The sequence below is a fragment of the Somniosus microcephalus genome, chromosome 2 (assembly GCF_052327205.1).
Source record: "Somniosus microcephalus isolate GS21.2 chromosome 2, FLI_Smic_1.0, whole genome shotgun sequence".
Taxonomy (NCBI): Eukaryota; Metazoa; Chordata; class Chondrichthyes; order Squaliformes; family Somniosidae; genus Somniosus; species Somniosus microcephalus.
In genome coordinates this window covers 261,643,876-261,669,633 of record NC_140988.1, presented here as the reverse complement: position 1 = coordinate 261,669,633, position 25,758 = coordinate 261,643,876, and the positions used below count along the sequence as shown (strand labels likewise).

The 25,758-nt window shown below is 43.2% G+C and overlaps 1 protein-coding gene across 2 annotated transcripts in view; it reads left to right on the top strand.

Moving 5' to 3' along the window:
- The window catches only part of LOC147123355 (zinc finger SWIM domain-containing protein 6), a 251,037-nt gene that overhangs the window by 113,552 nt on the left and 111,727 nt on the right, over nt 1-25,758 (top strand). The window lies entirely within an intron of this gene.

Sequence of the window (25,758 nt, the reverse complement as noted above, 5' to 3'; positions counted from 1 at the left end):
TCCCAATCTATTGCCATTTAGATAATGGGCCAGTAATTCCGGTCCCAACGCGTGAGTACGGACGGGGTACTCGCGCGTGGGCCTGTTGGAAGTGCCGGATTTCAGCATGCACAGCGCATGCGTGGGAAACCGGCATTTCCTCCAAGGCTTTGAGGTCCAACGCGTGCGCGCAGGACTCTGCGCGCACGCGTTGAACTTCCTCCTTTTTGACAGGTTTGCCCGTGTGCAAGGGCCTGAACTTTTTACACATATAAAAAGGAGGCGTAAGGACTGGATTCTTGAAGGTAAGTGGTCTATTATTTAAAATTATAACATTTTTTCCACAGCTTTATTGTTTTTAAGGACTTTACAGTAAGGTAAGTTTAATTTTAGGCACGATTTTTAAATTATTTTTTGCAAAAATTTGATTAATTGTTTAAAATAGTTTTTTAAAGTTATTTATAGTTTATTTAATTATTGGGATGTTTTTTAAAATGTTATTTAAAGTTAAACTAGTCTTTTGGGCGCCTGTACTTTTCATGAGTTTGACAGTTCTTACTGTCAAACTCATGAATGAAGTTTCCCCTCCCCTGATTGGCTGCACAGTGCTCACCTGATCCCAGCCGGCATATCGCACTAACTACGCCGCTGGATCAGGCAAGCACATCGCGCCGACATTTGAACCGGGCCAGTGACAGGAATTCCAAGCAGGCCCAGGCTTCAGATGTCGGTGCACATCGGGGGCTTGCACGCGCGGCAAGCCCCCGATCCTAATTTCTGGCCCAATAATCTGCCTTTCTGTTTTTGACACCAAAGTGGATAACCTCGCATTTATCCACGTTCTATTGCATCTGCCATGCTTCTGCCTAATTACCCAACCTGTCCAAATCATACTGGAGTTTCTCGGCATCCTCCTCACAGCACACATGCCCACCCAGCTTTGTGTCCTCTGCAAACTTGGAGATATTACATCTAGTTCCCTCATCCCGATCATTAATATATATATTGTGAATAGCTGGGGTCCAAGGACCTATCCCTGCGGTACCCCACTACTGCCACTCGGAAAATGAGACGTTTATTCCAACTCTTTGCTTTCTGTCTGCCAACCAGTTCTCTATCCAAGTCAATACCTTGCCCCCAATCCCATGTGCCTTAATTTTACACGCTAATCTCTTATGCGGGACCTTATCGAAAGCCTTTTGAAAATCCTAATACACCACACCCACTGGTTCTCCCTTATCTATTTTACCAGTTACATCCTCAAAAAATTCCAGTAGATTAGTCAAGCACGATTTACCTTTTGTAAAGCCATGTTGACTTTGTCTGATCTGGTCACTTTTTTTCCCCCAAGTGCTCTGCTATTGCATCCTTTTATAATGGACTCTAGCATTTTCCCCACTACCGATGTCAGGCTTACCGGTCTGTAATTCCCTGTTTTCTCTCTCCCACCCTTTCTGATCAGTGGGGTGACATTAGCTACCTGCCAATCCATGGGTGCTGTTCCAGAGTCTATCGAATTTTGGAAGATGACCAGCAATACATCTACTATTTCTAAGGCCACTTCCTTAAGTACCCTAGGATGTAGATTATCAGGCCCTGGGGATTTATTGGCCCTCAATCCCATCAATTTTCCTAACACCATTTCCCTACAAATACTGATTTCTATCAGTTTCTCCCTTTCATTAGACCCTATGTTCCCCAACATCTTTGGGAGGTTATTTGTGTCCTCCTTTGTGAAGACAGAACCAAAGTATGTATTTAATTGGTCAGCCATTTCTTTGTTCCCCATTATAAATTCCCCTGATTCTGACTGCAAGGGACCTACGCTTGACTTCACCAATCTTTTTCTCTTCACATATCTATAAAAGCTTTTACAGTCAGTTTTTATGTTCCCTGCAAGCTTACTCTCATACTCTATTTCCCCCCTCTTAATTAATCCCTTTGTCCTCCTTTGTTGGATCCTAAACTGCTCCCAATCCTTAGGTTTACTGCTTTCTCTGGTCAATTTATATGTCCTCTCCTTGGATCTTATGCTATCCCTAATTTCCCTTGTTAGCCACGGTTGAGTCACCTTTTTTGTTTTGTTTTTATGCCAAACTGGGATGAACAAATTCTTTAGTTCATCCATGCGTTCTTTGAATGTTAGACGGAGGCAGGATGGGAAGAAGCCCGCTCCCCACCGCCCAACCCATATCCAGCTACGTCTCTACGTCTACCCTATCAAACCTTTTCATAATCTGAAAGACCTCAATCAGGTCACCCTCTGTCTTTTCTAGAGAAAAGAGTCCAAGTCTATTCAATTTTTCCTGATGGGTATAATCTCTCAGTTCTGATATCATTCCAGTAAATCTTTTTTGCACCTTCTCCAGTGCCCCTATATCCTGTTTATAATATGGAGACCAGAATTGTTCACAGTACTCCAAGCGTGGTCTAACCAAGGTTCGATACAAGTTTAACATAACTTCTCTGCTTTTCCATTCTATCCCTCTAGAAATGAACCCCAGTGTTTTGTTTGTTTTTATGGCCTTATTAACCTGCATTGTAGCTTTCAATTTATGTGTCTGTACCCCCAGATCTCTCTCTTCCTCTACCCCATTTATACACTTATTTTACCCATTTATACACTTATTTTGCAAGAAGTACAGGGCCTCCTTATTCTTCCTACCAAAATGTATCACCTCACGCTTATCTATATCTAAGCTCATTTGCCAATGACATGCCTTTTCTGCAAGTTTATTAATGTCTCCTGTATTTTGTCGCAGTCCTCCTCTGTATTAACTACACCCCCCAATTTGGTGTCATCTGCAAATTTTGAAATTGTACTTTGAGACTTAAGAGCCGGATATGGATGGGGCAGTGGGGAGCGGGCTTCTTCCCATCCTGCCTGTGTCTGTAGCTGTCTATATTTTCTAAAAGATTTTGACTATGTACAAACATTCTTCCAAAATGAAATGACATTACCACTGAAGAGGGTGGATTTGGACAAAATTTGTTGAGTCTCAGATTATAGTGTACTATATGGTGTGCGTTTTAAACTTGTATTTACTGCTCGGACCTCACGATAGAATACTGAGCACAGTGGCTGTTCTTCCTGCCCCCTGCTGAAACTTGCTTAGAAGAGACACAGTCGAGGTTGGTGACACCATATGAGTAGGAAAATGAATCACTTTTGCCCAACATGAGTTGTGATTGTAGTAAGCTAATATTTCTAGTTATCATTAGGAGCTTGCCATGCCATCTATTTGCTCTTTGAATTCTAAACGGTGTTACTTTTTTTTCTTTTGGATTCAAGATGTAATGCTGAAAAGATAACAATTAATTTTGGTAATAAATGACCTTCAGCTGTGTTTTCATTTGGATAAATTGATTCTAATTGGTCTCATTGAAATGGCTGGAGATACTCCAAGATAGGATTAAATTTCTTGGGAGAGCTCTTGCCTTAATCTCTCGCAGGTTAAAACTTTATTTTATTTCAATTTTGATTTATTACTGCTAAACAATGACCCAGTAACTGCCAGTTATGTCTGTAGAATTAATATAGGTGTATAAAAATTACTACTTGGAGGAAGTTTGTCAGTTTTAGCATGTCCTGGCCAATATTCACCACTTAACTAAAAACAGATCAATTGTGCATTCATCTTGCTGATTGTGGGATCTCATTGTGTGCAAATTGGCTGCTGTATTTGCCTAAAAAACTAGTGACTACACGTCAAAAGTAATTCAGTGGCTGTAAAGTAAGGTTGGGAATTCCCGCGGACATGAAAGGTGCTATATAAATGCAAGTTCTTTGTGTTCAGTGATGTACATTTATGTCTGATGGTATTCAGCTTGATCTCTCCTGTATTCCTGTGAGCATGGAGTGTATCAAAGATGTTGAGATGAAACTCAACATGTCTGTTTTCTCCCCTCCACTCTTTCACCTCCCACTCTTTTTTTTAAATATAAATAAAAATAACTAGTTTAAAGTAGCAATTCAAATGCAGAGTAGATACTGATTAATAACACAAGCTTTCCACCTGGAAGTTGTTCCTGTGATGGTACACCATCCAATTGGTTGTGTCTGCCGCATACATCCTTTCTTTAGCAAAAAGAGTGAAACGGATCAAGGTGGTGTTTTAATGCTCCCATCAATGGCAATCTCCATCAAATGAATTTGGTAGTGAATAAGTTGCTGTGTTTTTTCAGAGTGGTGATTCAGCTTTTTCCTGCTGCATTTGTGAGGTTTAAAATCTAGTGCATTCTGTAATACAGAATATAGTTATTAATCAGAGGTCCCCCAGCTCTGAAAGTGAACATGGTTTGCTAAGCAATATACTGTGTTGTGTTTTCTGGTTAGTAATGAAGCACTTTCTTGAATGTAGTATTTGTCACCACTAAAGGGCAATTTGTTTTAAAGAATGAGTCTTGCAAGATTGCATCAATGGTTTAATTAGGGACTTATCAACCATAGAAGATACTTTTTCTCTAGTTTCCATCCTTCCCCACATATTTCGCACTAGTTCTTGAGCAAGCAACTAAGGCACATGACTCTGGCATACGTGAGTGGTACATATGAGGGTGGCATCTCTTCCCCTCTCTCCTCTCCTTGGGGGTGGGGGGGAAAAGCAATAATCGGGATGTCACTATTAGTATCGCAGATATGTGTCTGCCGAGAACCAGAGGACACAGATTTAAGGTGATTGGCAAAAGAACCAAAGGCGATGTAAGAAAAAAACTTTTTTACACAGCGAGTGGTTAAGATCTGGAATGCACTGCCTGAAAGGGTGGTGGAGGTGTAAAGTCTGTGGGTTGTATAGCGAAGTAATACACAGACTACAAGAGTAACTTAAACAGGACTTTACTATTCGAAGGTCAGGGCGAATCTGCCCAATAAATCCTGACACAGCACTTATATACTGGTGTGGTCACCGTCGGTATTACAGTATACAGCAGCCAAGATAAAGTAGTGCCACACCTAAAATAGTTCTCTTAAAGGTGAACGGTTACATACGATAGTTCTCTTAAAGGTAGAACAGTTACATACACTACAATCCTCCCTTTTTAGCTTACAACATACTTATTCCCCATTAACCATATCATTAGAACATATATACAAATTATGTAAAACAGTTCACAGATTCAGTCTCTCTGGAGGTCTCCTGACTCTGTCCGGATAACGCCTCGGTGGTGTAGTAGTTTTCGGCGGGGTAGTAGGTTCTTCCGGCAAGGCCGATTCAGCTTGAAGGACAGTGTCAGGATCATCTGATTCCAGTATTACCAGATCGGAGGTAGGTGCTCTGGGTATCTCTGTTTCTACATTAGCCGTGTAAGGTTGTGGAGTAGGTTGGCTCTTTGTGGATGACCCTATGATCTGGTCAACATGGCGCCTTATTATGCTGCCACCAATGTCCACTGTATACAGCAGCGGCCCTAGCCTTTTTACAATAGTTCCCGGCTGCCATTTCTCGGTACGGTAGTCCCGGGCCAAAACTTGTTGACCTGTCTGAAAAGATCTAGTTGGCCTTTCATTCATGCCCTGGAATTGCCGGTTCTCTACGTCCCTTCTGACGTTTGGCTTAATCGAATCCAGCCGGCATCTTCGTCTTCTATTGAAAAACATCATGGCGGGAGTTTGATTTGTGACCGCATGTGTTGCATTCCTGTACGCCAACAAGAAGTTATCTACCTTATGTTGTAAGTTGATGTTCTCATTACCTATGGCCTTCTTGAAGGTCTGGACAAACCTTTCAGCTAAGCCATTGGTGGCGGGATGGTATGGGGCTGACGTGTAGTGCTTGACCCCATTGCTTTTTAAGAACTTCCTGAATTCTTCGGACACAAATTGTGGTCCATTATCAGAACAGACCTGTTCCGGCAGCCCATTCTTGGCAAACATGGTCCTTAATACTGTGATGGTTTTTTCCGTGGTGGTGGAGGACATCTTTATTACCTCCGGCCACTTGGAGTGTGCATCCACCGCTATTAGAAACATTGAGTCCATAAATGGACCAGCAAAGTCGATGTGTACCCTTTGCCAAGGAGATGAGGGCCACTCCCATGGATGCAGAGGAGCTTGTGGTGGCGTGTTTTGGACCTTCTGGCATCCTAGACAACTCTTGGTTATTTCCTCGATGTCTCCATCAATACCTGGCCACCACACAAACGCTCTTGCTAGGTTCTTCATTTTCACTCCACCCAGATGCCCCTCATGAAGTTCCTTTAGCACCTTATGCTGAAGTTTGGGTGGAATCACCACTCTCGATCCACACATCAAGGTTCCTCGGCACACTGACAGCTGTTCTTTCCGTTGCGAAAATGCTGGCAGTGTTGGTTCGCCATGTGCTGGCCATCCCTCCACTGTTAGATCGTAGACCCGTGAGAGAGTCGGGTCATTTCTTGTTTCATTCTCGATCATCGAATTGGTTACTGGTAGACATTCTACTATGGATGAGTGGAACATCTCTACCGGGTCCATTGTAGCCGCCTCTTCTACTACCGGCAACGATAGGCGCGATAACCCATCAGCATTTCCATGCTGTTTGGAGCTTTTGTATTCAATGTCATATTGGTGTGCCCCAAGTAACACGGACCACCTCTGTAACCTTTGCGCTGTCATAGTGGAAACGGCCTTGTTAGGGTTGAATATGGACACCAACGGCTGGTGGTCTGTCAGTAATGTGAACTTCTTGCCCTGCAGGTAATAATTGAATTTCTTTACTCCCCACACAAGGCTGAGGGCCTCCCTGTCTATCTGAGCGTAATTTCGCTCCGCGGAGGTCAACGATCGGGACGCAAATGCGACTGGCCTTTCCGAGCCATTTGGTAACTTGTGTGAAAGTACTGCTCCAATTCCATAAGGGGAAGCATCACAAGCTAGACGAAGAGGTAACGTTGGGTTGAAATGAGCCAACACTTCCTCAGAGGTAATCAACGCCTTGCTTCTGCGAAAGGCCTTTTTACATTCCTCACTCCACTTCCATGGCACTTCTTTCCGTAACAGAGCATTCAGCGGATGTAGCACCGTGGATAAATTTGGCAGAAACTTGTGATAATTAATCAACCCCAGAAACGATCTCAACTGTGAAACGTTTTCCGGAGCGGGGGCCTTCACGACAGCTTCTATCTTGTCAGGCGACTTGTGCAGCCCCTCTTGGTCAATGACATGACCGCAGTACGAGATCCGTTTCTGGAAGAACTCACATTTCTGGCAATTAACTCGAAGGCCATATTCCTTCAACCTGGTGAGCACCAGTTTCAAATTTGTGAGGTGTTCCTCCTCGTCTTCTCCCGTAATCCGGATATCGTCCAAGTAACACTGCGTGCTTGGAACACCTTGTAAGACCTGCTCCATTGCCCTCTGCCAAATTGCTGGAGCCGAAGCTACTCCAAAAACCAGTCTATTATAACGATACAAGCCTCTGTGCGTGTTGATTGTGAGATACTGGCGCGACTCTTCCTCGACTTCCATTTGTAAGTATGCCTGTGCCAGGTCTATCTTGGTGAAGTGTTGCCCGCCAGACAATGAAGCAAAGATATCCTCAATCCGCGGAAGCGGGTATTGTACCGTGTGAAGCACCGGATTAACTGTGATCTTGAAATCTCCGCAGATGCGGACCTTCCCCCAGTCCCCCTGGCTTGTTACTTGATGAAGACTTCATGACGGGAACAATGGGCGTGGCCCACTCACTCCAGTCCACCTTAGACAGTACCCCTGAACGTTCAAGCTCTTCCAGTTCTGCCTCCACAGCAGGTCGTATCGCGTAAGGTACCGATCTGGCTTTGAAAAATTTTGGGCTTGCATGTTCTGCAATCTTGATTTTTGCTTTAATGCCTCTGTGTTCCCAGTCCTTGCTGGAATACCTCTTTAGCTTCGTCCAATATTCTGGACAACCGTTCAGGTTTGACCTCTTCCTTCCCGGAATCTACCGTCATTATGTTTAGTGAATGCCAGTCTATCTTTATTTTCCTGATCCACTCCCGTCCCAGAAGTGGTGGACCTCCCTCGGGCAGCACATACAAGTCCATCCTTTGGTGATCTTTGTCTTTGTATCTCACCTTGACTTCTATCTTTCCGATGGGGTATACTTTGTGCCCCGTGTATGTCTGCAATACTATCTCCGTATCCCGTAGGGGAATATGTTTGAATAACTTTTTGTAATCATGCTTATTCATGACCGTCAACGCCGATCCGGTGTCCACTTCCATCTTCACTTGGACTTTTGCAATCTGTAGTGTGATCCAGATAGTTTGTCGGTCAGCTTCTTTACTCACATTATGAATCCTCAGACTACCCAGTGCCTTGCTGTTGGAGTCTGAGTCCGAATTCTGTTCATCTGGACTCTTCCCAGTCACCTCATGTACCTTTCTGTACTTCTTCTGCGGTGACTTATTATTGTTGTTCTTCTTTCCTGACCGGCATACCTTAGCTATGTGGCCAAGCTTGCCACATTTCCTACAGTCCTGGTTTTTAACCCAGCATTGGTTCTGGTTGTGTGTTGTCTTCCCACAACGAGAACATTTCGTTGTACCCGAAGTCATTTGATCCACACTGAGTACCGCTGTCTTCCGCTGCATTTCCGCCGTGCCTCTCGCTGCGGCTTCGTGCGATGCTGCAATAAGGACAGCCTTATCAAGTGTAAGATCGTTCTCTTCGAGTAGTCGTTTTTGCGTTCCTTCCTTCGACAATCCACACACGAACTTGTCTCGCAATGCCTCTGTCAGATTTCCTCTAAACTGGCAGTATTTCGCTAGTCTACGCAGCTCGACCAAGTACTCCGCGTTGCTTTCCTCTTTTCGTTGCGTTCTCCCGTAAAATTTAGATCGTTCCGCTAACATCAGCGGTGTGGGGTTAAAATGATCCTTCAGGACAGCAACAATATTATCGAAAGACTGATCCGCCGGTTTAGCTGGTGATAGAAGATGCTTCAATAACCCGTATGTCCTCACACCCATTGAGTTTAATAAGGTTAGAGCTTTTTCATAATTTGCTATCTTATTAGCCGTACAATATATCTCGATGCGTTCTACATACGTGGGCCAGTCTTCCACCTCGGCATTGAAACCGTTGCTGTTACTATGCTTGGGCATCTTCACACTCTTCCTGAGAAACAACAACAATATTCTTTAACTTTTTTTTTCCCAGATGCCGGTTTCCTGCGCTTATCTTCTTTCCCCGCCCACTTTAAAAATGGCGGTTCCCGCTTCTGTCTTCTTCCCCGCCTACTGGCGGCTGCCCGCGTTTCTTCCCCTGGCAGGAGGGGTAAGCTTCCCTCGGGCGACGGCCGCTGGCTTTCGGGTTTGCAGCCTGCGCGTCGGCTTCAGCGCGTTCCCTTCTCTCGGCAGGACAGCCGGTGCTGGGTACAACCCGTTGGCGGCGAACAGTTTCAGCCGCTGGGCTGGATCTCGCTCAGCCTTCCTCGCTAGGGCTCCCAATCGCGCTTCCAGCCCTCTCGCAGTCCGGTGCTTCCCTCCCCGGCTGCGGCTACGTTCTCCGTGGTTTATTTATTTTATATCGTCCCGCGCCTTACAATCCGGTCGCAGCGCTTCGTGGCCTCAATCACTGTCTGGCCTTTTTCACCCCAATCGCGCCTCCCAGCTTCTTGCAGTCCGGTGCTTTCCTCTGCGGCTGAGTTCTCCGTGGCTTATTTATTTTTATATCTTCCCGCGCCTTACGATCCCGGTCGCAGCGCCTCGTGGTCGCGGTAGTTGTCCGGCCTTTTTCGCCGTCGCGGTCTAGCCGTCTCACGACGCTCCCCAGCCCGCTTGTACCGCGGCTTCTGCTCCACGCTGCCCCAGTCTCAGCGCCTCTGGGCCCGACTTCTGTCCGGCTCCTTTCCCCCTCGACCGTGGTCGAGTGCACCGCCCTTATCCTCCGTTTATTTGTTTCTATTTTCCCTTTACTCACCGTCACCGTGGCCGACTTGCTTCTCGTGTTGATCGGCTCACTCACCACCGTGGCAGAAGGGACAATCCGTGCCTGTTGCTGATGGAAGACTTCGTGTTTGAAATCTTCCTCCTTTCTTGGTCTGCAGACTCGAGTTTTCTCTCAGCAAAACGACGAGGGCGGGCGCCTCCTCTCGACGCTCGTCCACTTCTTCAGAAGTATTGTTGCCGCAGGGTAAGATCGAACTCGTCGCCACTGTAAAGTCTGTGGGTTGTATAGCGAAGTAATACACAGACTACAAGACTAACTTAAACAGGACTTTACTATTCGAAGGTCAGGGCGAATCTGCCCAATAAATCCTGACACAGCACTTATATACTGGTGTGGTCACCGTCGGTATTACAGTATACAGCAGCCAAGATAAAGTAGTGCCACACCTAAAATAGTTCTCTTAAAGGTGAACGGTTACATACAATAGTTCTCTTAAAGGTAGAACAGTTACATACACTACAGGAGGCAGACTCAATTTTATCTTTCAGAAGGGAGTTGGATAAGTATCTGAAGGAAAACAAATTGCAGGGGAGTGGGACTAGCTGAGAGTCTGCACGGGCTCGACTGGCCAAATGGCCTTCCGTGCTGTAACCATTCTATGATTCTAGTGTGATGCACGACTGAATAGTCTAATGTGCTGCTTGATGTAAGCTGCTCCTAAAGGTGAAAAATATATAAATGCTCCATTTTATCTTTGATGTAAAAAGTTGGCCTTGAATGTGTCTAAACTATTCATCTGAGACCTGGGCTTGATGTTTTCCTTCCCTTGTGTATCTGATACCACCCCATGAAACTAGTAAATGTATTCCGAATGGAATTCCTGGCAGGTGTGAATCCAATGCTGATGATTTGGCAGAGACCTTGATGCTGATAGTTGGTGCAAAAATCAGATTACTTGCCAGCTCCTTCAATACTGACATCCTTTATGTTGAGAGACACAAATATTCATTAAAAAAATAATGGGCTAGAATGGTCAGTAAATCTAGCTAAATGTGCCAACGTTGTTCAGAATTGAAAATGTTGCTTTGCAAAGGACATGTCTTACAGGAATATAGTTGGAATGCTTTTGTAAACATAATTTACAACACAGAAACAGGCCATTCAGCCCAACCGGCCTGTGCCAGTGTTGATGTTTCACACGAGCCTCCTCCCTAACCTTTTATTCCTTTCTTCCTCATGGGTTTATCTATTCGCCTCAATCACTCTGTGGTAGCAAGTTCCACATTCTAACCACTCTCTGGATACAGAAGTTTCTCCTGAATTCCTTTATTAGATTTATTAGATACTATCTTATATTTATGACCTCTAGTTTTGGTCTCCCCCCACAATTGGAAACATCTTTACGTCTACCCTATCGTAGTAACATATGTTGAGACCTGCAGAAAATAAGTACTGCTTTGATTATTCATAAAACTAAAGTTGAAACCTCCTAGCAGTCGATCAGTTTTCATGATTCCATGGTCAAGCAGAGTAGTGGACTGAACAGAATGGTATCTTTCTAATAATTGCACTTGTTCAGGGCTTGAATAAAGGATATAAAGGTAAATCAGTGTTGTCACTAGGGTTTCAGTAATACAAAATGGAAGATGTGTGATTTTATTTTGTCCAGAGGCAACACTGCCAGTAGCTACAGATGTTGTCACATTATATACCAAGCCTTCAGTTGCATATTAGCTGATGGCTCAATGAGGGTGCCTCTCATGAGGATACCAGTTCTACCACTGAAATCTAAACTTTCACTTCAGGCTCATTAAATGATTGTGTTGAATTACTTAAGGGTATGATAGTGAATGGATATTTGGAATGTTAATTTACTAGTACATGTATTTGTTTTGTCTGTGTTTGCTCTAGCAAAACTGTATTGCAAAGAAAACTCAAGTTTAAAAAAAAAAAAAAAAATTGATCGAGTTTGCTATGGCATTGCTCATTAGAGAAAAATGAAACAAATGCTTTGGAGTATTCTGCCATATATATCCTTGTAGTTTTACAGGGATTGTTGCTGTAAAGGATGAAACAGGATATCCTCAAAGTTTAGCCTTTTGTGAAGATGATGAAGAATGTAGAAATATCTTGCACCTCAATAGGAAGTCTGCATTTTGCTGACAGTCTTTAACTCTGCCTGTCCCATCTTGTATAATTGTTATTTTATCTGTGGGTTCTCTGTTTTGTATGTGTGTCACTCTGTTCTCAAATATAGCCTGGGGTCTGCCTATGTGATAAATAAACTGAGTTAATTTTTACATCGAGATTTAATTCAATTTGTTTAATACCCCATAGCACACTGTAGATGATAAATGTATTTTAAAAAAAAGTATACATATGTAGTGGGCTGTTTTATAAAAAAAAAATCAGTTTTAAAAACTAACACAATCAAAAGACCGAGTAGGATAGCTGTTGTTGTTAAAAGGACAAAAACATTTTGATTTTCAAAAGGATAGGAGTTACAATGTCAAATTCAAATGAAATCACTTGAAATGTATTGGAAATGGGTTTAGCCTGCTGAAATGGTTAATGCAACACTGGGATGTCCCCATGTGAAAAAGTATGTTTGCTTAATGGGCCAGAAATTCGGGTCGGAGGCTTCCCGCGGGTGCAAGCCCCTGACCTGCACTTACCTAGCACGCCTGCAGTTGAGCTGTGGGCCCGCGTGGGATTCCGATCCTGGGCCTGCTCCAGCTGCTGGTGCGCAGTGCTTGCGTATCCCAGGGGCGCAGTTAGTTCAAAGCGTCCCCTAGGATCACGTGGGCCATGGAGAGCCAATCGTAGCAGGGAATCTCTATTCATAGACTTGATAGGAAGACCTGTCAAATCTATGAATAGAGTTCAGCCCCAAAACATAACTAAAACTTCAAATACATTTTTAAAAGATCACATTTTTAAAATAACTAAATTACATAAAATAACTATTTTAAACAATCTAAATTTTTGAAAAAATTAATTAGTTTTTAACGGGGCTAAAAATAAACTTACCTTTAAAATATTTAAAAATAATAAACCTGTGGAAAAAATGCTTTAATTTTACTTAATTCACAACTTGCCTTGTTAAAAGCAGGCCTTGCGACTGCTTTTTAAAAAGCGTAGCTGCTGGAGACTTACCCTCCCGGAGAAACCTGTTTTTAAAAAAAAAAAAAATACGGAAGTGCCAGGCATACGCGCTGGCACGTATTCGACCTGTGAACCCCTTCTTTCAAGGGAACGGAAGTTCCGGTTTCCCGCGCATGCGCAGTGCATGCACGAAACTGGCACTTTCGTTGGGCCTATGCGTGAGGACCCAGCGCGTACTCACCTGTGGGGACCCGAATTTCTGGCCCATTGTGTGTTTTTTAAAAAATCAATAAAAGACCCCCTCAGATTAAAACAAAATGTGTTTAAGGACTCACCTTGGATTTAAAAAAAAATTCCTATACTGTAAATAAAATGCAGTCAGCACACTAATGGATGAGCTTTGTTTTGAAATTAAATTAGCTGGATTTACAGAATTGCTAAGTAACACAATCAAACTACTGAGCAGGATTGCTGTGTTTTTTAAATAATGGCATGATTTAAGAACTGAAAGTGGTATACATTACATTTAGTTGAAGACATAATCAAAATGGTTTCAATTTTCACACAAGTAGCATCTTGTGATTCTTGCAGATTAATCAGATTGCTCTAAAGCAACTCCCAATGTTGGAAACATTGCAAGCAGCTATTTGGAAGAGTTGGGTTTGTAGGAAGCATGTGATCCATTAGCCAAGTCCATTTGCCTTGTGATGAGTCTGTGGCTCAATCTGGAGTCCCATTCCTAGAAGGCGCCACAGCATGAAAAACTTTAATAATGTAGATGTGTGGCCCTTTAGCACAAACTACTAGCTTTTCTAGCTATGACAAAAATGTTAAAATGATAGACTTCAAATACATCAGCAGGGTGCAGCTTAACAGCGAAGGAGATATATACTATACATTAATGCTGTATATGTCTTGCTGCAAAGTACTTATGATTATATTAAAGGATTACCACTAGGATAAGGTGCAATTATAGCCTCTTCATGAGTGATTACAAAAAAAAGCAGCCCTGTGTGTTATTGCCTGTGATACTGCAGATATTTGCAGTTGAAGAGTGTGAATAGAGCACTGACTTGTACTGTTGGTTCTGCATTGTCTCCTGCTCAGGCCAATGGAACTCTGCACATACCTGCTTACACATGTGCAGAGGACTGATCACTGAAGTCTAAGTGCAGTTAAATTTCTAATCATTGTGAAGAACTGATGAGACAGCCTGCTCTTCAGTAACACTGAAAAGTTTCAAATTGAAATTGAACTACCTGGGAACTTTCATATCTCCTCACTTGTCAGAATTTGACATGCCGTTAGATCAGCAACTTCATTCCCTAGTTGCACTGCAGTTACTGTGACATAGTTTCCATATCTCACTGACACAAAAATTACTGTGTATCTGGGACATAACAAAATTAATTCTCTTTCTCCTCCCCTCCATCAAATCGGGGCTGCACCTTAATGATTTTTGAGGAAAATGAAATGAAGCAGGGAAATCAAACTTGTCTTCAGTTCACTTTTTCTGGTGTAACATTTTTTAGCGTTAAACAAAATAAAGTGGCAAAATGGGGAGACAGTGAGTTTTATAATTTTTAATTTAATTACATGCAGTGCTAGTTTTATTAGATGAACAGTTGAGGTCACTATAAAGCATTATCCTGGGAGTATTCCTTTTAAGCATACACAACTTCCTTTAGTGTATGGTGTGTTCTTGCTACTTGTACATAGTGTGACAAGTGTGTGTAATATACACAGTCAGTGTTACTTCTGGTTCAGGGTTTAACTTTTTTTTATTATGCCACAAGAACATCTGTGCAAGTAAGAAATTGCTGGTCCAAAAAAGAGTTGGCTTTCCCCAGTTATGTACCAAATTTTTTTCCATCTCTTGCTTGTTGCCTCCCTGTCTTCTGCCTCTAAACAAGTCTGGGAATGTTGCTGGAAGGTGGGGCTTGTGGTGTATGTAACCTGTTCCACCTTAAGAGAACTACTTTAAGAGATGTACTACTTTCTCTTGGCTGCTGTATACTGTAATACCGGTGGTGACCACACCGGTATATAAGTGTTGTGTAAGGATTTGCTGGGCAGTTCAGCCCTGACCTCCGAATAGTAAAGACCTGTTTAAAAAGTTATTCTTGTTGTCTGTGTCCAGTGATTGATCCTAACATTAACTGGGACATACAGACTCAACAGGGCTATCCTAGTGCTCTGGAACTGGTCTATTCTGTGGATAGGAAACAGGCTGGTTTTAACTTGCAGAGCAGGCTGGGATAGTCCCACCTTTTACTAATATTTCCTGACACTTTTCTGAGAACAGGAAGGGAGAGTCCAAAGCATATTGGTGGGCATGAGGAAGTAGCATGTGAGTGGTGTAGTGTATGTAACCGTTCCACCTTTAAGAGAACTATTTTAAGGGTTGCACTACTTTATCTTGGCTGCTGTATACTGTAATACCGGTGGTGACCACACCGGTATATAAGTGCTGTGTAATGATTTATTGGGCAGTTCCGCCCTGACCTTCGACTAGTAAAGACCTGTTAAAATTTACTCTTGTGGTCTGTGTAGTAATTCTCATTATAACACACAGACTTAACAAGTGGGGTAATCAGAAGCATGACCCCAGCCAGAGTTTAAAAAAAGAAAAAGATAGTGGCCTAGAAATTCAGTGCCCTTAGCGCCGATTTTGCGGCGCTAGAGGGCCTAGCGCTGCAATTGGCGCCGGCGCCTAAATTGCCTGGGGCCCTTCCGCCGCGGTAGACTGGTAGCGCTGCGCCGGCACCGATGACGTCATCGGTGTGCGCAGCGTCCCGGTTGCCATGGGAACCCGCCCGAACTGGGAAATTGACTTGCGGCCGCCTCGCCCGTGGCAGCCGCAAGCAACGTTCTGGCAGAGGTGCCTTGCACAAGTTTGCGCCGGCGCATTAAAGGCCCCGCGGCGGCCGGCCACTTTCCCGCCGCCCGCCTGGCCGCAGCTCACTCCCCGGACTTCCCCCCCCCCCCCCCCCCCCACCCCCCCCCCGGAACAGAAGCAAGCCCGGCACTTGTCCGAGGTGCCGGGCTCATTTTTAAAACGATTATCGCGGGCCGCGGCCGGGTGCAGGCAGCTCCTCCTTAAGGGAAGGAGGAGGCCTGCACTTCCCGAACCTGCCGCACCGCAGCGGGCGCCGCAGCGCCGGAATAGCGCCGAAATTCAGCGCATAGCGCCAGTTTTCAGGCGCTAACAGCTTTCAGCAGCGCCGGCAGCCGTTTGGGCGCAGAAGTAGTGAATTTTGGGCCCGACCAGCGCAACTTAGCTCCGGCACTAACTTCCGGCGCTAAAGCCCTGGCTGCGCCAAAACTCAATTTCTAGGCCAGTGTGTTTTAATGAACAAATTTAATTCCAGGGTTCAAGCGCTGTGATTACTCTGCCATGTTGGTCTGTATATCATAACAGGCGAGTGCCTGTCTTTGTATCCTAGGAGTACATTTATTTAGAAATGTTTTAAAGTAATAATACCTGTGTAAGAAGGGCAGTAAGATATGCAAACACATCTTGATAAGCATGTATTATTTCATTGAAGTAATTCTATAAGGTAGCCCACTAGAGGAGGAGACCTGAAATGGCAGACATCTGGCATCCATCCAACTGAGGGCAAATGAGTAATTTATGCAGGAGATATTTTTGAAGATGTGTAGAGGGAGGTGGGGAGCCTTTTGCACAGAAAGCACTTTCCTTCTCCTTGGTACTTTTGTATGGGGTATTATTGATGGACTGCAGAAGATATTGTGAACCTGCTTTGACATGGGGATTGCACAGGTATTCTCAAACCATCATGTGAGCACCTGATATTGAGAGTTTTGATATCAACCACTATTGTGGCTCAAAACAAAATGGTGCATGTGAAGTGCAGGAAATGGATAATTCTGAAGTATTATCCAGCGATTTTGTAAATAGGAGCAGGTCAGGAAGAGTGTAAATCTCTTGAACAGTATTGATGCATATGTAATAGTGTCATGGGATAACATTCCCACCAACCTTGAAAACTAGCAAAAGCTGATCATTCAAAATAAAAAGTCCTTAATATAAGTCTGTGACCTCTAGTTACACTGAAAATTCAGTGGAGCATGGGCTTATCAGAACTTATGCTGCAAGTATACTCAACATTCCATCACCTGTATCAGAATATTGTAGGGATTTCCCCTCCCTGTTTGCAGAGAGATTGTGAGCTATTGTGGATATGTATTAATATGTTCTGTTGCTAAATCCAATTCTGTTGAATTATTTTAAAGGTTGTCACAATGATGTGGCGGCGCTCTTCACATTCTCTCTCTTTCCCTGCCGCCGCCCGCCCAGCACCCTACTATCCACTCCCCCTTTCCCTTTGTTGCCACTTTTTTTTTTCTCTTGCCCTCTCAGTTCCTGCTGACATGCACCTCCTTTCCACCCTCTCCCCACAGCTGCTGTGTGCATTTATATAAAAAAAGGAATAGCTTGATTTGTTTGCTGTCCCATTGCATTATGGGTCCATCACTGGGGGGGAAAAAAATTGTGATTCTTGCAGGTTGTGAGCATGAAGTTACTTTTTGAGAATTCACTGCTGCTTCTTCCTCCCATCTACTGCTGTGGGATTTAAATTCTTTAGTAGGTGGGAATTCCTGATATTGCAAAACCTACAGCAGAGTTTCATCCCTTGGGAGCAGTACTGATTTTTTTTCTTTCTGTAGACAAGTGCACACTGATCTCAAAGCATCTACTGTTCATGTGAAATGTGGATGGCCGGTGTGTGTGGACTAAGTGTATTTATTAAAGATGGTAGTCGAATTGAAAATTTTAGTTGTGATAGTTTGGGGGCTTCTGGTTGTGTATGATGATGGGTGTTTATAGTTTTAAAATGTAAATGATCCTGTCTGTGTCTCTGGACACCACCTAGTATGGTACTGATGCTTACAAACCCGGAAAGCCCCAGGTTCCATCCACGGTTTGAATTGCTAGAGTTGCCCTCTGTGTTTCCAGGGCACTATCAGCCAGGGTGTCTGCATCTGATAATTATGGAAAGTGAGCATTTTTTTCCCCCAGTGGTCCAACATTTTTATTATTTCAAACCAAATTATAGGATGCGCTAATGTTTACATAGGTTGGGAGGAGGTTCACATGGGATGTTGGCGCCTGGCCTGAAATGTGGAGGGGAGGATCGGTCCTTCCTGGCCTCCTGCGAACGACTTCTCACCACTTTGCTGTGGATGGCACAGCTGACGCAGTAATGCAATTTCACGTAGAGTTTGGGCAGCATGTATGCATCAAAGATGCTGGCCTCCGAAATATCTCGGACTGCAGCAACCTCCACAATGTTTCGGATGACAAACTTCTTAATGGCTTTGTCTTTGGGGACGCAGCGGGCACAGTTTGTGTGAGCATTGGGTGAAGATGGGATCAGGCTAGCCTGTAATGCTCTCCGATTGAATAGCCTGCTTGGGCTCTCATTTAAGAACAGTCACTTGGGTGAGGTACTGGAGGGCTGTCAGCATCTAAGGACATGATTGGTGCTTTCAGAATTGAAGCAAAGAAAATTGGAGGAAATTTAAAAAAAAATTAAAAACCCTCTCTTTTCCCAAATTGGTGCAGTGATATAGTTGTGACTTTAGTGAAAGCTTTTATTTGTTTTGTTTGAAGTGGAAAAAGATGCAAATCACATAATTGTGTCTAAACCTGCTTGCTGTACAATCTACAGTTTAAAGACCAGTAATGAGATTGAATTACAAACCTTTGATTTTGGTGTCTCATTTATTACCATATAACTTGCTGCTGGCTGTGAGGATCATAAGTGAAATAAGTTCACGCAGTCCGCAGTCTCCATCCAGTTCCTACAAAAGTGAACTAATGTCCGTTTTGATATGAAACGCAGTACAGTTCAAATTCCTGTGAGTGAGCAGCCTCTTGTACTTACTATGTTGTCCCTACCATTTTGTCTCTGAAGTGTGTGCGTGTGTGTGTGTCCCTTTTAATTCTCTACACACCTGGAAGTGAGCTGCATATAAAGCATATCAGGCCACTCTATATCTGCACTATACTACACAGTAAATGCCAGTTGACAACACTGCTCAGTACCCTCAGCAATGTCAAAAGGTAAGGTATGTCCCGGCAGAGGTTGAAAATTATATATATTTCTAATGAAATATATATAATGTAAACTCCCTTCTGACTCCGATGCTAAATGCATAATCTGGTGTGATACTGAGTTACATAAACCAGGAGGGTTTGAAGGTCTGTGCTGTGTTAGTTGAACTTAGCCAGGGGTTGATTTGGGGGTGGAGGGCTACAATTGGCCACAGCACCCTTGAGCTAACATGGGAAAGGGGAAATCTGCCAAGGTTCCCAGTCCTGATCATTAGCCAGTGATTGTTGCTGGAATATTTGCATGTGTGAACACCATTTGACTTGATTATGATGGTCTCTGTGATTGATTAACTTGCTGTCACTTGGTGCACACATGATTATAAGGTTGGCCATTGAGTGTGCAGTGAAGTTCTATTCTGTTTATTGGCTTTACCCCATCCCTTCAAATTGTGTGCATAGGTTCTTCACTACCTGGAGCTCTGAGCTATTAGTAGGTGTGTGGAAAGATCACAGGCGTATCATGGTGAGCGAACCAGTGACCTAGAGTTCTGATTTGTACTTCATATGGATGTTGTTTAATCCAGAGTTACGCACTAACTTTTTGTGGTGTATTATGATCTCGAAACAGTGCCTGGCTGGAGGGCTACTATCTCAAATGTTCATGCGTAGTACACAACAGAACTTGGGATTTTGCACATGGCGAGTTCCTGATTTTGATCCTACCACTTGCCAAGTGGAGACCAGGATCTTTTACATAGGAAAAGAAAATTTAAAGCATTCAGTCCCAACGGTTCTCTTTATTTAAAAAAAAAAACCCCGAAGTGTTCTACTTTTTGCTAGGTCCCCTTCACCTGCTGTAGATGGCTCCAGATCTTTATAAGCATTCCCTTGCTTTCTGTCACTGGAAAGATTCTTACTACTGCGCCCTTGATCTGAGTAGAGATGTGGAGGGAAGTGTCAAGAGAGGGAAGAAAACTTACTGTGGTCACTTGGCTGCCTTTGCACGTATCCCACTGGCCACCAGAGAGTGGCATTGGTGCAAGCATATGCCATAGGATACTTCCCTGCCCTCATCCATGATTGATATGCGGCTTCAGTAGAACTGAGTGAGGTTGGAGAGAAAATTAGTTCATAGTCTGGCAGCATATGGGCTTTCACCGCATTCTTTTTACAATTATCCATTTAATTACATGTTTACACCCATGTACTATAAACAGAATAAGTAAATGCATGATGCACTACTTTTAAAATTCTCTCACTGAGGATTAGCAAAGATGTTTTTCTGTTGCTGATTTTGTGGTTTTTGGAAAGTGACACTCTATGAACCTCCATTTGCTCCTCTTCCACGCGCCCCCCCCCTCACCCCCCCCCCCCCCCCCCAATTCCCAGTTTTTGACTTGTCTTTTAGTGGGGCAGAAATATTAACAACGAATCTGGTGGCAGCATGCAATACCCATAGAAAGGTGAATCTCTCTAGATACTGGAGCAACAAAGGCCAGGTTGTTTACCTTTTATAAATGCAACCAGCAGCAAGAGAGCTTTAGATTTGGCACTGTATGTGCTTCTCTATGGTAAATTTGCCTCTACACCACTCACTCAGGATTTTTTTGTTGCTTTGCAGTTTCACTGATGAGAAGAACCTGAAAATGGAAATATTCCCTTCATGCTTGCCATATATAATATAACTGCAGCAAGTAACAGAGAAAGGGAGCAGTCATCAGGAACATTTAATACTAAAACTGCATGGATACCTCCAACTGATTTGAGGGTGACCTCTTGCAGTGCTCTGAATGTGATTCAGCAGAGAGAAGCATATGAATTTTATGAAGTTCCAAGCTAATAGGCAGATATTTTTCAGCATTTTCATAGTCTCCATGTCATTGAAGTGAGCATTGCTTCTTGTGCTGATATCTAGTTTTGAAAGCAAGTTATTTGCGAGCGAGAACTGGCTGCTAGGACAAGGTAGCTGTACACTAATAGAATACCGCAGTATGCTGTGCATGAAATATAAATCTGGCACAAAAAATCAGTCCACATCTACAACACCAGAATAGAAGGCATGCAGGAAGCTGGTATCAGAAAAGATGCCCATTAATCTGTAGCAGAGCTGCATCGCAGTCCACAACCAGAAGCTTTTGTCTGGAGTAAACTAACCCAACTTGGACTCAAATCAGATAAATTCAAGAGATTGGTGCTCCACTCAGAATGGTGGTGAAATGCCCACTAGAGGTCCCACCTTCTTGTCACCTCAATTAACCCAGGGTAGAAGGGTTCTGCAGATAACTTTGATGATGATGATCCAGGAGCAGTGTCTATATTTGACGGAAGTCTACCCAAATTTATTGTATTAGCATCCATAACCATTTCCAACTCTGAGGGGTTATTTTCCAGAGTATCTGGATCCAGACAGTGTTGCAGTGTCAGATGCATTATTTTTGTTTGGTCTTATTGTCTATGATTCTATACAAACGCTATTCTGGACTTCAGTCCAAAATTTACAAATAATCTGTAACCGAAACCTGGTTTAAATGTTTTATTGTTTGTTTGTTTTTACTGTTTTACTACACATGCAGTAGTGGGGGGAAAAATGACCTTTGACTATTATTTGTGAATAATTTACCTCTGCTCCAAAAGGACCGGAAGTGTGGAACACTTTTTCAAATGACTGTACATCAAGAAATCTGTGGCTTTCAACCAAGTTTAGTACATGGGTTCAAGAAACCATTGCCTCTAATGAATTTGAGATTACACTAGATTCAGTGATGGTGTATTATATGTTGCCTTCTAATTTTTCCTGTGGTATTGAGTTGTTACGGCGTTAAAGGACTTCAGCTGTTGTTGGTTTTGCTGTGATAATTGACTGAAAAATATCAAAACTTCAAAACTTTCTGATTTTTGTTACATTAATTTTCTGTCTGTTAGTGGCCATCTTGAAAATTGTATGAGATGAAAAAGGATTGTCATACTTCAGTGTTTGCTTTATGTTTGCTATGGAATGCTACTTCTTAGAGGTCTGCACTTTATTCATTTATCTGTGTTCATTACCGGTCTGTATCATAAAATATGTGGTGTCTTGATGTCTCTGGTGACTGTTTGTTTTTTGTTTTGTTTCTCACTGAGAAAGCAGAGGAAAAAAACAGGCACTACAGACACCACCTATAGTCCAGTGTGGCTGAAGTTCCGGCCTCCCCACTCTCTTCCACAAGGACACCTTGGAATGGACGGCAGCATCTGACTGCTTTAGCTGTGAGGTACAGCTGTAAATACTGAGAGTGAAATAAATTAGCTGTTCAAAGTAGGAATCATTATTTTATGTTTCATTTACACAAACTGAGATATAGAGATGATGAGGGAAACTGGATGAGACAGGGAGGGGGAAGCAAGAAAAACTGAGAAAGATCCAAAGAATTAGTGAGTGGGAAGCGAGCAGGGACACAGTTACAGGAAAAGATGCATTATTTATATATTTTACATGTCTAGTGAGGCTCATGTGGGGCACAAGATTTTGATTTCATAAATGCCTGGCCTTACCTTTGCAACTTTAAATCTGAGAAGATGCATGTGATTATCTCTCTCATTCGAGCAATGTGCCTTAACCCCAAGTGCAGCCATTACAGCACTAGCCTAAATTTCACTATTTCGTGCTGAAAATCCTGATGGTGTCTGTTATTTTTAAACCCCTCCTCTTCAATGTGTTGACTTGTGCTGGGATGTGGTTCTATGGACAATGGCCTGTTGTTACCTTCCAAAAGTGGCTGTTTGTGTGAGAATTGGCAGGGCAAATTGGAGTAGACTGTCCCTGATGATGCATCTTGAGTGTGGCGGGTGGGGTGCTATAGCTGAGCCTGATTTTATCTTCCCCTATCCCATGTTTGCAGTCCCAGAAGGGAATGGACAACAGGAACCGTGGCTTCTAGTTGGTCGTTTTTCTTTTTAAAAATAAAAACCATCCTGGTCAAGGAACACCCAAGGAACATTGAAGTTTCCCTTTGCCCCCTTGTCGTGACTGTGATTATCTAACTTGGTAGAAGCTGGGAATTGAACCAGGGCCTGAATGATCTCCCTTTGATTTAGTACCTCACAGCACCGTGCGCTGAACTAATGGGAGAGCCTGTGTAGTCTCTTTTTTAAGCTTGGACTTGGTTGTTCTGTGGACCTGAGTTGAGGTTGCCAGCTCCTGCAGCTAGCAGAGGAAGACGTTCATTCCTTCAGGCTGAACTGAAAATGAGCAAAGATCTCAGAAGTGAAAGACAGTGTGCCAACCTACCATGACACGCAGCATCTCGAGACATAGTTCCCTTTTACGGTTAAAGAGGAGTGTTTGGGAATCCAAGATATGATAGATGGGAGGAGGCAGAGAAAACTTGTCAATAGGTGGCATTGACGCCCCCTTGTGCCCTGGGCCACAATAACTAGCAAAGCATCATTCTGTTGGAAGCATCATTGAGAACAGCTACTCCTTGCTGTCTTGACACTGCTGACTCAAAAAATAGTAATTTTGCTTTCTGTAGTGTGAGGAAACAAGCTTACAAGTCTTAAACTTTCCACTATGTCCTAATACTCAGTTGAAATTCCTGGAACTGGAAAATTTGTTGACTAATGAAAATGCAATGACTTGTTTTAAAATGGTATGCCTTGAACTTTGTGCGTATTTTTTTGCCATTTATTTGTGGCCATTCACTGTACTGTGCAGCAGTAGTTGCACATGTTAAATCTCAGCAGCTGTTTGCTGCAGAGCTTTCTGGTACTGAAGATCTGCTTTAATTGTCTCGATTGTATTCTAGTATTGCCAAGAAGATTAATATGACAGAGTAGATTTAAGCTATTTCAAGTCAATGTTGGTTTAATCCTTTGAATACTGAGTGTAATGCAGCTTACAGTTTACCTTTATTTTTGCTAATGTAACCTTGACTGTTTCATGGATGGAAAACTACTCCATAAATTTTGCTCAAGCTTGCTTGAAATGTTCTGTATTTTGTCTTCAGTTTTCCAATTAACATGGCAAGTGATCAAAAAATGCTGAAAGATTAGTTGTGTCTAAATGCAATGGTTTGCTGATTTATTTTTCATACAATTTTTAAAAAATTCCTTTTCTTAAGTATTGTCTTTCTACCTTTCTTGCCCCTGATCTCTCTTTCTAAAATATCAAGGAAAATAAACTCTAGTGTTAAGCTTCTGGTCAGGCTCATTCCTGTACAGAAACCTTTTGGAATTGGATTTTTTTTGGCTTGGTTTCCTATCTTCTATTTGTTTTGGAACCGTCTAACACTCAAGAAATCATTTTGTAAATTTTTTTTTTATTCGTTCCTGGGATGTGGGTGTTGCTGGTAAGGCCAGCATTTATTGCCCATCCCTAATTGCCCTTGAGAAGGTGGTGGTGAGTTGCGTTCTTGAACTGCTGCAGTCTTTGTGCTGAAGGTACTCCCACAGTGTTGGGAGTTCCAGGATTTTGACCCAGCAACGATGAAGGAACGGTGATATATTTCCAAGTCCGGACGGTGTGTAACTTGGCGGGGAAATGGTGTTCCCATGCGCCTGCTGCCCTTGTCCTTCTAGGTGGTAGAGGTTGCGGGTTTGGGAGGTGCTGCCGAAGAAGCCTTGGCGAGTTGCTGCAGTGCATCTTGTAGATGGTACACACTGTAGCCACGGTACGCCAGTGGTGGAGGGAGTGGATGTTTAAGGTGGTGGATGGGGTGCTAATCAAATGGGCTGCTTTGCCCTGGATGGTGTCGAGCTTCTTGAGTGGTGTTGGAGCTGCATTCATCCAGGCAAGTGGAGAGTATTCCATCACACTCCTGACTTGTGCCTTATAGATGGTGGAAAGATTTTGGGGAGTCAGGAGGTGAGACACTCTCTGCAGAATACCCAGCCTCTGACCAACTCTTGTTGCCACAGTATTTGTGGCTGATCCAGTTAAGTTTCTGGTCAATGGTGACTCCCAGGATGTTGACGGTAGGGAATTCAACGATTAGTAATACCGTTGAATGTCATGGGGCGCTGGTTAGACTCCCGCTTATTGGAGATAGTCATTGCCTGGCACTTGTGTGGCGTGAATGATACCTGCCACTTATCAGCCCAAGCCTGAATGTTGTCCAGGTCTTGCTGCATGTGGGCATGGACTGCTTCATTATCTGAGGAGTTGCGAATGGAACTGATCACTCTGCAATCATCAGCGAACGTCCCCACTTCTGACTTTATGATGGAGGGAAGGTCATTGATGAAGCAGCTGAAGATGGTTGGGCCTAGGACACTGCCCTGAGTTGAGAATTGAGACTTTGCTTCACATGTGGGCAAGCAGTACACCTGTTAGCATGGGAGATCTCCTGCTACCTAAACGTGGAAAAACTCCCACCGCTTCTGACAAGTTAGTGTCTAACTCCTGCCGGGCTTCCACCACCATGGGTTGAAATGAGGGGTGTGTAGCTGTGGCTTTGAACTGGCTTAGCTTGCTTGGTAATTAATTCGGTTGCTTAAAGCAACTGCTGAAAAATGCACAATTTTAGAGCTCTTGAGTGCTGAAACAACTTGGAGGGTTTTCCCTCCCTCCTTGGTATTGGATAAAATGTGGTTAAAACAATCTGCTCTTTGTGTCTCTCAAAAACAAAGCAATAATTTTTCATTCACTTTCATGATTGATTGTGGTTTAATTGCAGACATCTTTTGTAATATAAAAGGAAATGTGTATCTCCATGTGGTGTTGTAATTGTACTGTATGGCATGAAGATAAGATGCTTGGCAG